Raw genomic sequence first — 15,773 nt, forward strand, 5'->3', positions numbered from 1 at the left:
TTCTGAGTTATCTGCCTTACATTGTGATTCTCCTTATCTGATTTTTCATTCAGACAAGGTAGTTCTGCGTACTAAACCTGGGTTCCTACCTAAGGTGGTCACTAACAGGAATATCAATCAAGAGATTGTTGTTCCATCTTTGTGTCCTAATCCTTCCTCGAAGAAGGAACGTCTGCTACACAATCTAGATGTAGTCCGTGCCCTGAAATTTTATCTACAGGCAACTAAGGATTTTCGTCAAACGTCTTCCCTGTTTGTCGTTTATTCTGGTCAGAGGAGAGGTCAAAAAGCTTCGGCTACCTCTCTCTCTTTTTGGCTTCGTAGCATAATACGATTAGCCTATGAGACTGCTGGACAGCAGCCTCCTGAGAGAATTACAGCTCATTCTACTAGAGCTGTGGCTTCCACTTGGGCCTTTAAGAATGAGGCTTCTGTTGAACAGATTTGCAAGGCTGCAACTTGGTCTTCTCTTCATACTTTTTCCAAATTTTACAAATTTGACACTTTTGCTTCTTCGGAGGCTGTTTTTGGGAGAAAGGTTCTTCAGGCAGTGGTTCTCTCCGTATAAAGAGCCTGCCTGTCCCTCCCGTCATCCGTGTACTTTTGCTTTGGTATTGGTATCCCAGAAGTAATGATGACCCGTGGACTGACCACACTTAACAGGAGAAAACAAAATTTATGCTTACCTGATAAATTCATTTCTCCTGTAGTGTGGTCAGTCCACGGCCCGCCCTGTTTTTTATGGCAGGCTTAAAAAATTTTTGGATTATACTCCAGTCACCACTACACCCTTGGGCTTCTCCTTTCTCGTTGGTCCTTTGGTCGAATGACTGGAGGTGACGTAGAGGGGAGGAGCTATATAGCAGCTCTGCTGGGTGAATCCTCTTGCACTTCCTGTAGGGGAGGAGATAATATCCCAGAAGTAATGATGACCCGTGGACTGACCACACTACAGGAGAAATGAATTTATCAGGTAAGCATAAATTTTGTTTTTGCTAATACACAGATTTATACTGGTCAATCATATTTAATGGTGAATGCCTATCTGGTTAAATTTAAAGATATGGGTATACATGTAACTAAGAGGGTTTGGGGCAAGTATGCCATATGCCCTGCATTTACTCACATTATGTTTGGTGCCATAGATAGCAAAAACAAGTCTAATGTTGAATGCTGTTACCATTTTAGCTCATAGATAAAACAGACAGTGAAGTGGATTCTCAGGGAGATAGTTGTCAGGGTGCCAGGAATCAGAATGAGGCGAGAAGTGCAAAAATAATCACACCTTTATTAATAGCAAAAAATAATAAAAAGTCCACAAGTCAAATAACAAGCCAAGAATCAAAACCAGAACTGGTAGTCAGAAGAGCCAAGTCAGGAGCCAAAGCGAATAGTCGGAATCAGGAACAAGGAAAACAGCAGAGTCAGGAACAAGCCAGGGATCAGGAAGGACGTCAGGCAGCCAGGTAATACACAGGAACTCTCACAAACAGGTCTGAGACAAGGCAAAGCATACTGAACAGAGGCCCATTAAATAATAAGTGATGACATCCTGTCTCACATGTCTGGCCATAAAAGGCAGTGTAGGAATTGAGCAGCATCCCCCACAATGCACCATAGTCAGGAAGAGAGGTGAGTAAAATGGCTGCCAGCAGCACATGGCAAACACAACAGGGAAAAAACCCTGACAGTACCCTCCCCTCAACGACCCCTCCCCCGCGGGAGGACAAAAGGCATGAACATCAGAGGAGGGAACCCAAGAAGAGGAGATGCGCATAGCAGGAGGAAGGTCAAGAGCGTAGGCCACAGGATTAACCCGTCAGAGTATTCGAAAAGGACCAACATAACGGGGAGCCAATTTATTGGAAGGCACACGAAGGTTCAAGTTGCGGGAGGACAGCCAAACTCACCAACCTGGTAGGAAGGTGTGGGCAGATGCCTACAATCAGCCTGGAACTTTTGGAGCTGCATAGAACGATGAAGGCAATCCTGAATCTGCACCCACGTGGAACAGAGTTGCCGGAGATGCTCCTCCAAAGCCGGAATACCCTGAGACATGAATGAATCGGGCAACAAGGATGGTTGAAACCCATAATTTGCCATGAACGGGGATATCTTGGAGGAAGCATTAATAGCACTATTACGAGCAAACTCTGCCCAAGGTAAAAGTTCAGACCAATTATTGTGGTGATCTGAGACATAGCAAGGGAGGAACTGTTCCAGAGCTTGATTAGACCGTTCCGCAGCCCCATTGGATTGAGGGTGATATGCCGAGGAGAAGGAAAGCTGGATTCCCATTTGAGCACAAAAGGAACGCCAAAATCTGGAGACAAACTGGTTACCCCGGTCCGACACTATCTCCTTGGGTAACCCATGTAAACGGAAGACCTCCCGGGCAAAAATTGAAGCAAGCTCCTGAGCTTCATCAAGGGAATGCAATGTGACATTTTAGAAAAACGGTCAACCACCATAAGGATAACAGTATTGCCATTGGAAACAGGGAGCTCGACAATGAAGTCCATGGAAAGATGTGTCCAAGGACGCTCACCATTAGCAATAGGTTGAAGAAGACCCACAGGAAGACGTCAAGGAGTCTTATTCTGTGCACAAACTGAGCAGGAGGCAACATACGCAGCAACATCAGAACAAAGACCTGGCCACCAGAATTGTCGAGTGACAGACCAAATCATTTGGTTCTTGCCTGGGTGAACTGCGGCTTTAGGATAGTGGTAAGTGTGCAAAAGTTTAGTTTGAAGATTCTCAGGAACAAAACACTTACCACTAGGTTTCTCAGGAGGTGCATTGGTTTGTGCAGCCAGGATCTCCTCCCCCAAGGGAGAAGTCAAATTAGTACGTATGGTAGCCAAAATATGGTCAGGAGGTATAACAGGAGTAGGTACAGACTCCTCCTTGGACAGAGGCGAAAATTGTTGAGAGAGGGCATCAGCCCTAACATTCTTACTACCAGGCAGGAAGGAGACCACATAATTAAACCGAAACAAAAATAGCGTCCATCTGGCCTGTCGGGGCGACAAACGTTTTGCTTCAGATAGATAAGTTAAATTCTTGTGGTCAGTAAGAATGAGCACTGGCACGCTAGTACCCTCGAGAAGATGCCTCCATTTTTTAAGGGCCAAAATTATGGCCAGTAATTCCTTGTCGCCAATTTCATAATTGCACTTCGCTGGAGACAATTTCTTAGAGAAGAAACCACAAGGATGCAAGGAACCGTCAGGCGTAGGACGTTAAAACAAGAGGGCACCTACTCCAGTCTCAGACGCATCAACCTCAAGAACAAAAGGCAGGACAGGGTTAGGATGAGCCAGAACTGGAGCGGCAGCAAAGGCAGTCTTAAGATTATCAAAGGCCTTAATGGCAGTAGGTGACCAATGGAGTGGATCATTCTCTTTACGGGTCATGTCTGTGATAGGTTTGACCAAGAAAGAAAAGTTTTTAATAAACTTTCTATAGTAATTGGCGAACCCCAAAAAACGTTGAATAGACGAAGACCAACTGGGCAAGGCCACTGCAGAACTGCAGATAACTTGTCAGGATCCATGGAGAACCCTGCAACGGAGATAACATAACCTAGGAAGGTTACTTGAGTCTGATGGAACTCACATTTCTCGAGTTTACAAAACAAGCCGTTCTGATGTTACACAGGTTCTTCAGAGACTACTTGAGAACGACGAGCCTCAAGTGTGGATGAGTGTATGAGGATGTCGTCTAAGTACACCACAACACACTGTTGCAAGGTATCTCGTAGGACATCATTAATAAATTCCTGAAAAACAGCAGGAGCATTACATAGGCCAAAGGGCATTACAAGATACTCATAATGCCCGCTCCTGGTGTTAAATGCTGTTTTCCATTTGTGGCCCTCCTTAATCCTAACGAGATTGTACGCTTCTCTCAAATCAAGTTTAGTAAAGACCGTAGCTCCCTTGAGGCGGTCAAAGAGTTCCGTAATAAGCGGAATAGGGTAAGCATTCTTAATGGTAAGACGATTAAGACTCCTATAATCGATACATGGTCTTAACTCGACACCCTTTTTCTTCACAAAGAAGAAGCCAGCCCCTGCAGGATTTGCGGATGATCCCCTGCGACAGAGCATCTGCAACATACTCCTCCATAGCACAATTCTCTGCAACAGACAGAGGGTACACCCAGCCCCGAGGAGGAATGGCTCCGGGTTTGAGGTCTATGGCACAATTGTAAGACCGGTGAGAAGGCAACGTACCGGCACGCACCTTGTCAAACACGTCTAGGAACTCTCTGTACTCCTCTGGCAATTCAGATACAAAGAAGTGCACAAGACTTTAACTGATTTCTGAAGACAAGTGGAAATACATTGCGGGGACCACTACAAAATTTCGGACCTGCGCCAGTCGAGACTGGGATTGTGCTTTTGGAGCCAGGGATAACCCAGAACAACCGGAAAATGCGGAGAGTTTATCACCTGGAACTGGAGGGTTTCAAAATGGAGAGCCCCAATAGCCATGGACAATGGAGCAGTTTCACGAGTAACGAGTGCGGGCTGAAGGGGCCTGTCATCAATGGCCTCAATAGCAAGCGGAACGGACCGAGGCAAAACAGGAATGGAGTGCTTTGATACAAAAGCACTGTCAATGAAATAGCCCGCAGCACCCTAGTCAACAAGAGCCTGGGTGACTATGGAGGAGTCCACCCAGGAAAGGACAACCGTGACCAAAGGTTTCTCCTTAAGCGGTTCCGGGGACGAGGATAAACCACCCAAGGTCTGCTTCCGACAGGACCTTAGGTGTGAGTGTTTCCTGGCCGTGTAGGACAAGACTTCAAAAGGTGGCCCTGTAACCCACAATAGAGGCAGAGCCCCTCCCTCCTCCTAAAGGCCCTCTCCGCCACGGAGAGATGAGTGAATCCCAGCTGCATCGGCTCAGCAGTACCTGGTGACTCAGGACCAGGAGGCATGGGTGGGAATGAACACGTAGGAGACAACGGAACAGGAGGCTTCCGCAAGCGCTTCTTGAAAGAGGGCCTCTCTCTGAGTCTGATGTCAGTTAGGATCAAAAAAGACACCAATGCCTCGAGATCCTCTGGTAAATCTCTGGCAGCAACTTTGTCTTTAATTGCATCAGAGAGCCCATGAAAGAAGGCGGCAACAAGGGCTTCATTGTTCCAACCTACCTCTGCAGCAAGCGTACGGAACTCAATAGCATACTGAGCAACAGATCTTGTACCTTGCTGAATGGACATGAGTCGTTTAGCAGCAGAGGAGCGAGCCGGAACATCAAATACCCTTTGAAAGGAGGCCACAAATTCAGGGTAATTTGAAATCACAGGTTTATTAGTCTCCCACAAGGGATTAGCCCAGGCAAGAGCTGTATCAGAGAGTAACGAGATGAGAAATCCCACCTTAGCTCTGTCAGAGGGAAACGCCTGAGGTAACATCTCAGAGTAAATGCCCACCTGGTTCAAAAACCCTCTGCACTGAATAGGATCGCCTCCATATCGCTGAGGTAGAGGTGCAGAACTGGACATGCTCCTGGTAGGCATAGGTGCAGCAGCGGAAACAGGAGCAGCCATAACTTGCGGGACACTTTGGTCCAAATGTGCAGTGCGAGTCAGCAGGGTTTGCAGGGCTAGTGCAAATTGATCCAAACGGTTATCCTGTACATCCATCCTGGAAATGATGGCAGGTAAAGGTGTATTATTAGCACCATCAGGATTCATGTCCTTTGCGTAATGTCAGGGTACCAGGAATCGGACTGAGACGAGAAGTGCAAAAATAATCACCCCTTTATTAATAGCAAAAAATAATAAAAAGTCCACAAGTCAAATAACAAGCCAGGAATCAAAACCAGAGCTGGTAGTCAGACGAGCCGAGTCAGGAGCCAAAGCGAATAGTCAGACGAGCCGGAATCAGGAACAAGGAAAACAGCAGAGTCAGGAACAAGCCAGGGATCAGGAAGGATGTCAGGCAGCCAGGTAATACACAGGAACTCTCACAAACAGGTCTGAGACAACGCAAAGGCAAAGCATACTGAACAGAGGCCCTTTAAATAATAAGTGATGACATCACAATTCTGAGACTGCATCCTGTCTCACATGGATGATGCACACCAGTCTGGCCATAAAAGGAAGTGCAGGAATTGAGCAGCATCCCCCACAATGCACCATAGTCAGGAAGAGAGGTGAGTACGGCTATGGGGGAACAATTTGCTCACTCCTACGCCAACCTGTTCATGGGTTGGTGGGAGGAGGACCACATATTTGGAGATAGAAATCCATACAGGGGAGAGATTGCATTTTTTAAGAGGTTCATAGATGATCTCTTGTTTGTGTGGAAAGGTGACAGTACGGAAATTCCAGACTTCATCAATTACTTAAATCACAATGAAAAGGGGATGGACTTCACATTTGAGCACAATAAGGTCTGTGTCAATTACCTGGACATTACTTTAACGGGTATTCCAGGGTCTAAAATACCATCCTATAATTGGCAATACGTTACTCCAAGCCAAGAGTTGTCACCCGGCAGTGTATTTAAAGCTGTTGCAAAAGGACAGTTTGTCCGAATCAAGAGAAAGTGCTCTGGCAATGTTAATTACAAAGAACAGAGCAATGTACCTACGGACCAAACTAAAAGAAAGAGGGTACAAACCAAATGTAATAAATAAGGACAGACAAGCAGTTGACAGAATGGACAGACAAGGTATCCAAGAAAGGTTGTAACTTTGCATACAAGAGAAATAAAACCATTGGGAATATTGTATCTCCCACGAAGTTAAGAACCAACCAATCTGGGGTACCAGCATGGTTAACCATCAATGAAATGCATAAATGCAACTTTAGAGATTGTGTTGCATGTGAAAAAGTCATGTTAGGGGACACGTTCAGGTCTTCAGTGACAGGACAACAATTCAGCATTAAAACATGCCTTAATTATAGGTCAAAGTTTGTTATATACTTGATCACGTGCATCCAATGTGAGGTACAATATGTTGGCTTAACAACTAGAGAAGCACGGCCCAGAATACTGGGGCACCTGTCCAGCATTAGAACAGGCAAGTCCAGTGCACCTCTAGTACAACAGTTTGTACAAACACATAATAAAAACACAGAAAGCTTCAAATGGAGTGTAATTGAGAAAGTACCCCATCCTATTAGAGGAGGGGACAGAGAGAAACTCCTGGGTAAACAGGAGGTGTTTTGGATCTTCAAACTGAAGACCAGAATACCAGAGGGACTAAACTCATCCTATGACCTGATCAATTTCTGGTAATAAAGCCAGAATCCTCTATCAGGAACATAAGTAATGTTCTCTGTTAAGTATCTAACTTCCCATCTTCCCCTGTTTCATTATATGAGACTCTATTGTTATTTATTTATTCTCTTTATATATCTCTTGTTTAGCAGGATCAATTTTATGAGGTTAAAAAGGTTAATATATGTTAAGAGTGTAATTTTGGTGAATCCAATACACAAATAATTATGATACATGTTTCAATAGGTATCACATCACTACTGTGGCTACATTTTAAGTTTATGTGCGTTTCTGAAACGGATGATGACACCCCTATATAGCATTATACAGCGCCTCTTTCATTACCACATTTTCAGGCATCAATGCTATACAAAGAACTAGATTGGTTTATATATACTATGTTTGAAAATGTCATCTAAGGGTGGAATTGGATAGAGACACAATCCCTTAGATGAGATTGATTTAATAGTTTAACGTTTTGATCTTATTAGGCAGATACAGATGACAATATTATGTGTCTGTTTTATCTATGAGCTAAAATGGTAAAAGCGTTAAACATTAGACTTGTTTTTGCTATCTATGGCACCAAACATAATGTGAGTAAATGCAGGGCATATGACATACTTGCCCTAAAACCCTCTTAGTCACATGTATACCCATATCTTTAAATTTAACCAGACATTCGCCATTAAATAAGATTAGCCAGTATTAATCTGTTTATTAGCAAGATTAGAAATAGGTTATAACTAGATTACTATGTATCATAGCTTGTGTATATGTATGGTTATGTATTTGACACCTTTGCTTCTTTTGGATAACGTTTGAACCAATGGGAGGATAACTAGCCCTTTAAAAAGGGCGGTTGTTTTTAACATTTTATCAGCTTAGATTACGGCCACAAGCTGAAACGCGTCAGCTGTTACCTATCCTCCCATCGAATCTTCAAACCATTTGCTGACTGTTTTGCATGCGTATATGGTTCCAGTTGCCATGAACCGTATTCGCCAATTGAGCTTTTCTCTTGTATGATGTATCGAGTCTACGGATTCATCCATACTTGTGGGATATTCTCCTTCCCTACAGGAAGTGGCAGAGAGAGCACCCACAGCAGAGCTGTCTATATAGCTCCTCCCTTAGCTCCACCCCCAGTCATTCTCTCTGCCTGCTTAACTTCTAGGAAGGGCAAAGTGAGTGTGATGATAAAAATGTTAGTTTTTATTTTCTCAAGCAAAAGTTTGTTATTCTAAATGGTACCGGTGTGTACTATTTACTCTTTGGCAGAAAAGGGATGAAGATTTCTGCAAGGAGGATGATGATCTTAGCATTTTGTAACTAAGATCCACTGCTGTTCTCACAAGGGCTGAAGAGTACAGGAAAACTTCAGTTGGGGGAACAGTTTGCAGGCTAAACTGCATTAAGGTATGTTCAGACTTTTTTCTAGACAGACTGTGTTATTTCTAGAAAAGGCTGGCAATATCCCCATGAGGGAAAGGTAAGCTGTATTCAGTAAAAGAGGAATCCAAGCTTGCATAAAGGGCTCATAGTTACTGGTGACACTAATAGGAAAAAACGTTTTGGTTTAGTTACAAATAAAACATTTTTTGAGGGACTTTAAAGGGTCTTTGTGGCTTGTTTAAGGGTTATTAACACACATGGCTAGTTTAAGAAACACTCTGAGGTGTTTTTTAGGCCCCATAACATTGAGTGAGGTGGGAGGGGCCTATTTTCAGTTGCACAGTTTACCTCAGAAGCATCCAGCTACTTCTCCAGAGATTCCTGCTGTATTTGAGGGCTGTAAAGAGGGTTTTTCCCCACAAATCGTTCCTAAAGGGCAGGTAGGCGCCACAGCAGAGCTGTCGCAAGGTGCTGAACGTTATTTTACCGGTTTTGAAGTTTTTTCAATCCAGTTTTTACATTAAGGGGTTAATTGTTTATTTGCATAGTTGTGCAAAGTTACTAATGCTTTATGATGCTACTGTAAAAATTTTGTTGTGTTTACTGCTTTTTTACACTGTTTTGCAGAGTTTGTGCAGCTTTTTTTCTCTTAAAGGCACAGTACCGTTTTTATTTAAAGTGTTATTTACTTTGATTAAAGTGTTTTCCAAGCTTGCTTGTTACATTACTAGCCTGTTTAACATGTCTGCCACCAAGGAGAATCCTTGTTCTATGTGTTTAGAAGCCATTGTGGAACCCCCTCTTAGAATGTGTCCCACTTGCACTGATATGTCTATAAATTATAAAGAGCATATTTTAGCACTTAAAAATATTGCAATAGATGATTCTCAGAAGTAAATGAGGGTTTAGCATCTAGCTCTCCCCAAGTGTCACAACCAGTAACGCCCGCACAAGTGACGCCAAGTACCTCTAGTGCGTCTAATTCATTTACTTTACAAGACATGGCCACAGTTATGAATAAAACCCTCACAGAGGTTTTCTCTAAACTGCCTGGTTTACAAGGAAAGCGTGACAGCTCTGGGTTAAGAACAAATGCTGAGCCGTCTGACGCTTTAGTAGCCGTATCCGATATACCCTCACAATGTTCTGAAGTAGGGGTAAGGGATTTGTTATCTGAGGGAGAGATTTCTGATTCAGGAAAGACGCTCCCTCAGACAGATTCTGATATGACAGCCTTTAAATTTAAGCTTGAACACCTCCGCTTATTGCTCAAGCTACTCTAGACGAGTGTGACCCTATAGTGGTCCCAGAGAAATTGTGTAAAATGGACAGATACTTAGAGGTTCCTGTTTACACTGATGTTTTTCCACTCCCTAAGAGGATTGTGACTATTGTTACTAAGGAGTGGGATAGACCAGGTATTCCGTTCGCTCCCCCTCCTGTTTTTAAGAAAATGTTTCCCATATCTGACACCATACAGGACTCGTGGCAGACTGTTCCTAAGGTGGAGGGAGCTATTTCTACTATTGCTAAGCGTACAACTATACCTATCGAAGACAGTTGTGCTTTCAAAGATCCTATGGATAAAAAATTTGAAAGTCTCCTAAAGAAAATTTTTGTTCATCAAGGTTTTCTCCAACCTATTGCATGCATTGTTCCTGTAACTACTGCAGCTGCTTTCTGGTTTGAGGCTCTAGAAGAGGCTCTCCTGGTGGAGACTCCATTAGAGGATATTATGGATAGAATTAAGGCCCTTAAGTTGGCTAATTCTTTCATTACAGGTGCCACTTTCCAAATGGCTTAATTAGCGGCAAAGAATTCAGGTTTTGCCATTTTAGCACGCAGGGCGTTATGGCTTAAGTCCTGGGCTGCTGATGTGTCATCAAAATCTAAATTGTTGAACATCCCTTTCAAAGGAAAGACTCTATTCGGGCCTGCACTGAAACAAATTATTTCACATCACTGGAGGGAAAGGCCATGCCCTCCCTCAGGATAAAACAAATAAGATGAGGACCAAACAAAATAATTTCAAGGGTGGTCCCGCTTCAGCTTCCCCTGCAGCAAAGCAAGAGGGGAATTCTGTCCAATCCAAGTCAGTCTGGAGACCTAACCAGGCTTGGAACAAAGGTAAACAGGCCAAGAAGCCTGCTACTGCCTCTAAGACAGCATGAAGGGGTAGCCCCCGATCCGGGACCGGATCTAGTAGGGGGCAGACTCTCTCTTTTTGCTCAGGCTTGGGCAAGAGATGTTCACGTTTCCTGGGCTTTAGAAATTGTGTCCCAAGGATATCTTCTGGACTTCAAAGACTCCCCCCCCCCCCCCCCCAAGGGGGAGATTTCACATTTCTCAATTGTCTGCAAACCAGACAAAGAGAGAGGCGTTCTTATGCTGTGTAGAAGACCTACATACCATGGGAGTGATTCGCCCAGTTCCAAGAGCGGAACAAGGGCTAGGTTTTTACTCCAACCTGTTTGTGGTTCCCAAAAAAGAGGGAACTTTCAGACCAATCTTGGATCTCAAAATTCTAAACAAATTCCTCAGAGTACCATCTTTCAAGATGGAGACTATCCGGACTATTCTTCCTCTGATCCAGGAGGGTCAATATATGACTACCGTGGACTTAAAGGATGCGTATCTACACATCCCTATTCACAGAGATCATCATCAATTCCTCAGATTCGCCTTTCTGGACAGGCATTACCAGTTTGTGGCCCTTCCCTTCGGGTTGGCCACAGCTCCCAGAATTTTCACAAAGGTGCTAGGGTCCCTTTTGGCGGTTCTAAGACCGCGGTGTATAGCAGTGGCGTCTTATCTAGACGACATCTTAATTCAGGCGTCGACTTTCCAGCTAGCCAAGTCTCACACGGACATTGTGTTGGCTTTTCTGAGATCTCACGGGTTCAAGGTGAACATAAAAAAGAGTTATCTCGTCCCTCTCACAAGAGTTTCCTTCCTGGGGACTCTGATAGACTCGGTAGAAATGAAAATATTTCTGACGGAGGTCAGAAAATCAAAACTTTTAATCACTTGCCGAGCTCTTCATTCCATTCCTCGGCCATCAGTGGCTCAGTGTATGGAGGTAATCGGACTTATGGTAGCGGCAATGGACATAGTTCCTTATGCCCGCCTACACCTCAGACCACTGCAACTATGCATGCTCAAAGAGTGGAATGGGGATTATGCAGATGTATCTCCTCAACTGCATCTGGACCAAGAGACCAGAGATTCTCTTCTCTGGTGGTTGTCTCAGGACCACCTGTCTCAGGGAATGTTTCCGCAGGCCAGAGTGGCTCATAGTAAGATGCCAGCCTGCTAGGCTGGGGTGCAGTCTGGAAATCCCTGAAAGCACAGGGCTTATGGTCTCGGGAGGAATCTCTCCTCCCGATAAACATTCTAGTACTGAGAGCGATATTCAATGCGCTTCAGGCGTGGCCTTAGCTAGCTGCGGACAAATTCATCAGATTTCAGTCGGACAACATCACGACTGTAGCCTATATCAATTATCAAGGAGGAACACAGAGTTCTCTAGCAATGATGGAGGTAACCAAAATTATCCAATGGGCGGAGGATCACTCTTGCCATCTCTCAGGAATCCATATCCCAGGGGTAGAGAACTGGGAGGCGGATTTCCTAAGTCGTCAGACTTTTCATCCAGGGGAGTGGGAGCTCCATCCGGAGGTATTTGCCCAGCTGACTCAGCTATGGGGCACACCAGAATTGGATCTGATGGCGCCCCGACAGAACGCCAAACTTCTGCGTTACGGGTCCAGGTCCTGGGATCCCCAGGCGGTACTGATAGATGCTCTAGCAGTGCCCTGGTCCTTCAATCTGGCTTATGTATTTCCACCGTTTCCTCTCCTCCCACGTCTGGTTGCCAGAATCAAGCAGGAGAGAGCTTTGGTGATTCTGATAGCGCCTGCGTGGCCACGCAGGACTTGGTATGCAGACCTGGTGGACATGTCATCTGTTCCACCATGGACTCTGCCAATGAGGCAGGACCTTCTAATCCAAGGTCCGTTCAAGCATCCAAATCTAATTTCTCTGCATCTGACTGCTTGGAGATTGAACGCCTGATTCTATCAAAGCGTGGTTTCTCTGAGTCGGTCATTGATACCCTGATTCAGGCTAGAAAGCCTGTCACCAGGAAAATCTATCATAAGATTTGGCGCAAATATCTTTTTTGGTGTGAATCCAAGGGTTACTCATGGAGTAAGATTAGGATTACTAGAATTTTGTCTTTTCTCCAAGAAGGATTGGAGAAGGGATTATCAGCTAGTTCCTTAAAGGGACAAATATCTGCTTTGTCTATTCTTTTACACAAACGTCTGGCAGATGTCCCAGACGTTCAAGCATTTAGTCAGGCCTTGGTCAGGATCAAGCCTGTATTTAAACCTGTTGCTCCGCCATGGAGCCTAAACTTGGTTCTTAAAGTTCTTCAAGGGGTTCCGTTTGAACCTATGCATTCCATAGATATTAAGCTTCTATCTTGGAAAGTTCTGTTTTTAGTAGCTATCTCTTCGGCTCAAAGAGTTCCTGAGTTATCTGCTTTACAGTGAGACTCACCTTATCTTATTTTCCATGCAGATAAGGTGGTTTTACGTACCAAACCTGGATTCCTTCCTAAGGTTGTTTCTAATAGGAATATCAATCAGGAAATTGTTGTTCCTTCGCTGTGTCCTAATCCTTCTTCAAAGAAAAAACGTCTGTTGCACAATCTTGATGTGGTCCGTGCTTTAAAGTTCTACTTACAAGCAACTAAAGATTTCCGTCAAACATCTTCATTGTATGTTGTTTACTCTGGTAAGCGGAGAGGTCAAAAGGCTACGGCTACCTCTCTTTCTTTTTGGGCTGAAAAGCATCATCCGTATGGCTTATGAGACTGCTGGCCAGCAGCCTCCTGAAATAATTACTGCTCATTCTACTAGAGCAGTGGCTTCCACATGGGCTTTTAAAAATGAGGCTTCTGTTGAACAGATTTGTAAGGCGGCGACTTGGTCTTCGCTTCATACTTTTTCCAAATTTTACAAATTCGATTTTTTTTGCTTCTTCAGAGGCTATTTTTGGGAGAAAGGTTCTACAAGCAGTGGTGCCTTCCGTTTAAGGAACCTGTCTTGTCCCTCCCTTCATCCGTGTCCTATAGCTTTGGTATTGGTATCCCACAAGTATGGATGAATCCGTGGACTCGATACATCTTACAAGAGAAAACAGAATTTATGCTTACCTGATAAATTTCTTTCTCTTGTGATGTATCGAGTCCATGGCCCGCCCTGTCTATTTAAGACAGGTAGTATATTTTTATTTAAAATACTTCAGTCAACACTGCATCCTATAGTTTCTCCTTTTTCTTCCTAGCCTTTGGTCGAATGACTGGGGGTGGAGCTAAGGGAGGAGCTATATAGACAGCTTTGCTGTGGGTGCTCTCTCTGCCACTTCCTGTAGGGAAGGAGAATATACCACAAGTATGGATGAATCCGTGGACTCGATACATCACAAGAGAAAGAAATTTATCAGGTAAGCATAAATTCTGTTTTTTTATGCTGTAGCTTTGTTCACAATAAAGGCTACCTGACTTCATTACCCGGTGCTCTAATCAACTCATTTTTTTCTAATATTAATTACTAACCCAACAACTGAATTTTCTGAATTAAAGGGGACGATACAACAAAAATACAACCCCATGTTAAAAAAAACACCAAAACTTACAATTTACATGAATTACTTAATTCTATACAGCTTTTGGTGTAAAATACTTCTGAAAATTCTTCAGACAGAGAACGAGGACATGGATTCATCTGGGCTTAAGGGGTGTATCCTGAACTGCTCGTGGTTTGCAAAAACATAGTAAATTATGCTCACAAAATGACTAAGTAATATGAAAATATTTCTTTGTACAGTTTTTGTTTGTTTGTAATGCAGTGCTTAATGTCGGACGTGATATATATATACACATACACACACACATATGGCTTGAAATTTCCAGTGGTCCACTAGTCAAGTGCTACTTCGAAATTGCAGCAGTCGAGTTAGAAATTTGAATTTTTCCTATCTTTAACATTGAGTGGAATAGTAACTTTTTCCCTCTGGTCTAGTAGCTTTTAATTCCTGACCAGTAAACCATAGTGATATTTTTCCACCAATACATACATATATATATATATATATACATATATATATATATATATATATATATATATATAAATCAATTTAAGAAATTATCTCACTGTATTGTAAGCTTTGAAGAACTCTACTCAGTGGGAGAATAGGTGGAGGGCTACTGGACCCATAGTTTGACCTTTTCCCATGCACTACAATGTTCTCTCTCAGGATGTTGCAGATAGCAGTCTGAACTCTAGAGCATTAAATTAAGACCCCCATGACTATCTTCCTGATATAAAGGGTCCTTCATTGTACTGATGTAAAATCCTATTGTGCTGGCATCTCACACTGTTTAGGCTATTTAACATTTCAGACAATCACTCATCTGGTAATGGAGGCTGTTTGAGGAAGTATGTTCTGGCCTGCATGTGGGGTGGGCCTTATTCAGACTGACTCCCGTGTGGGACAGAGTATTCAATCTCTGCTCTTATTCGGGAATGAGTGTGTCACAGTCACCAGCAGTAGATCTCTTTAATATTGATGTTGTATTACTGCCCCTGTCCCAGAAAATATTACTTACACATATCTCTGTGCTACAGGCATAGTGAGAGCATCACAGGAGCAGCATCCCCCAACATTTTGCCAAATAGTCTACTCTGCTAAAATGGAAAAGGGTGTTTGCCTAGCCCAAGATATATCAGGGTGTGCTGGGAATCATGGACAGAGGCACTTGAGAATGAGCAACAGGGGTGAGGTTGAGACAAGTTTGCTGGTGGCTACTTGTTTTTCTTACATTATTTTCTATTTTTTTCTCCTTTTTTTTATTTTATATGTGACTTTTTTTTTTGTCTCGTCTCCTTGACGTTACAAATAGTGATTATCAGAGTTCTTAACCAGGTCAATGGTTATTACAAATAGTGATTATCAGAGTTCTTAACCAGGTCACTGGTTATTACAAAGTGATTATCAGAGTTCTTAACCAGGTCACTGGTTATTACAAATTTGGACATTAATCATCTAATTTGTTGCATTAGGG

The sequence above is a fragment of the Bombina bombina genome, chromosome 9 (genome assembly GCF_027579735.1).
Source record: "Bombina bombina isolate aBomBom1 chromosome 9, aBomBom1.pri, whole genome shotgun sequence".
Taxonomy (NCBI): Eukaryota; Metazoa; Chordata; class Amphibia; order Anura; family Bombinatoridae; genus Bombina; species Bombina bombina.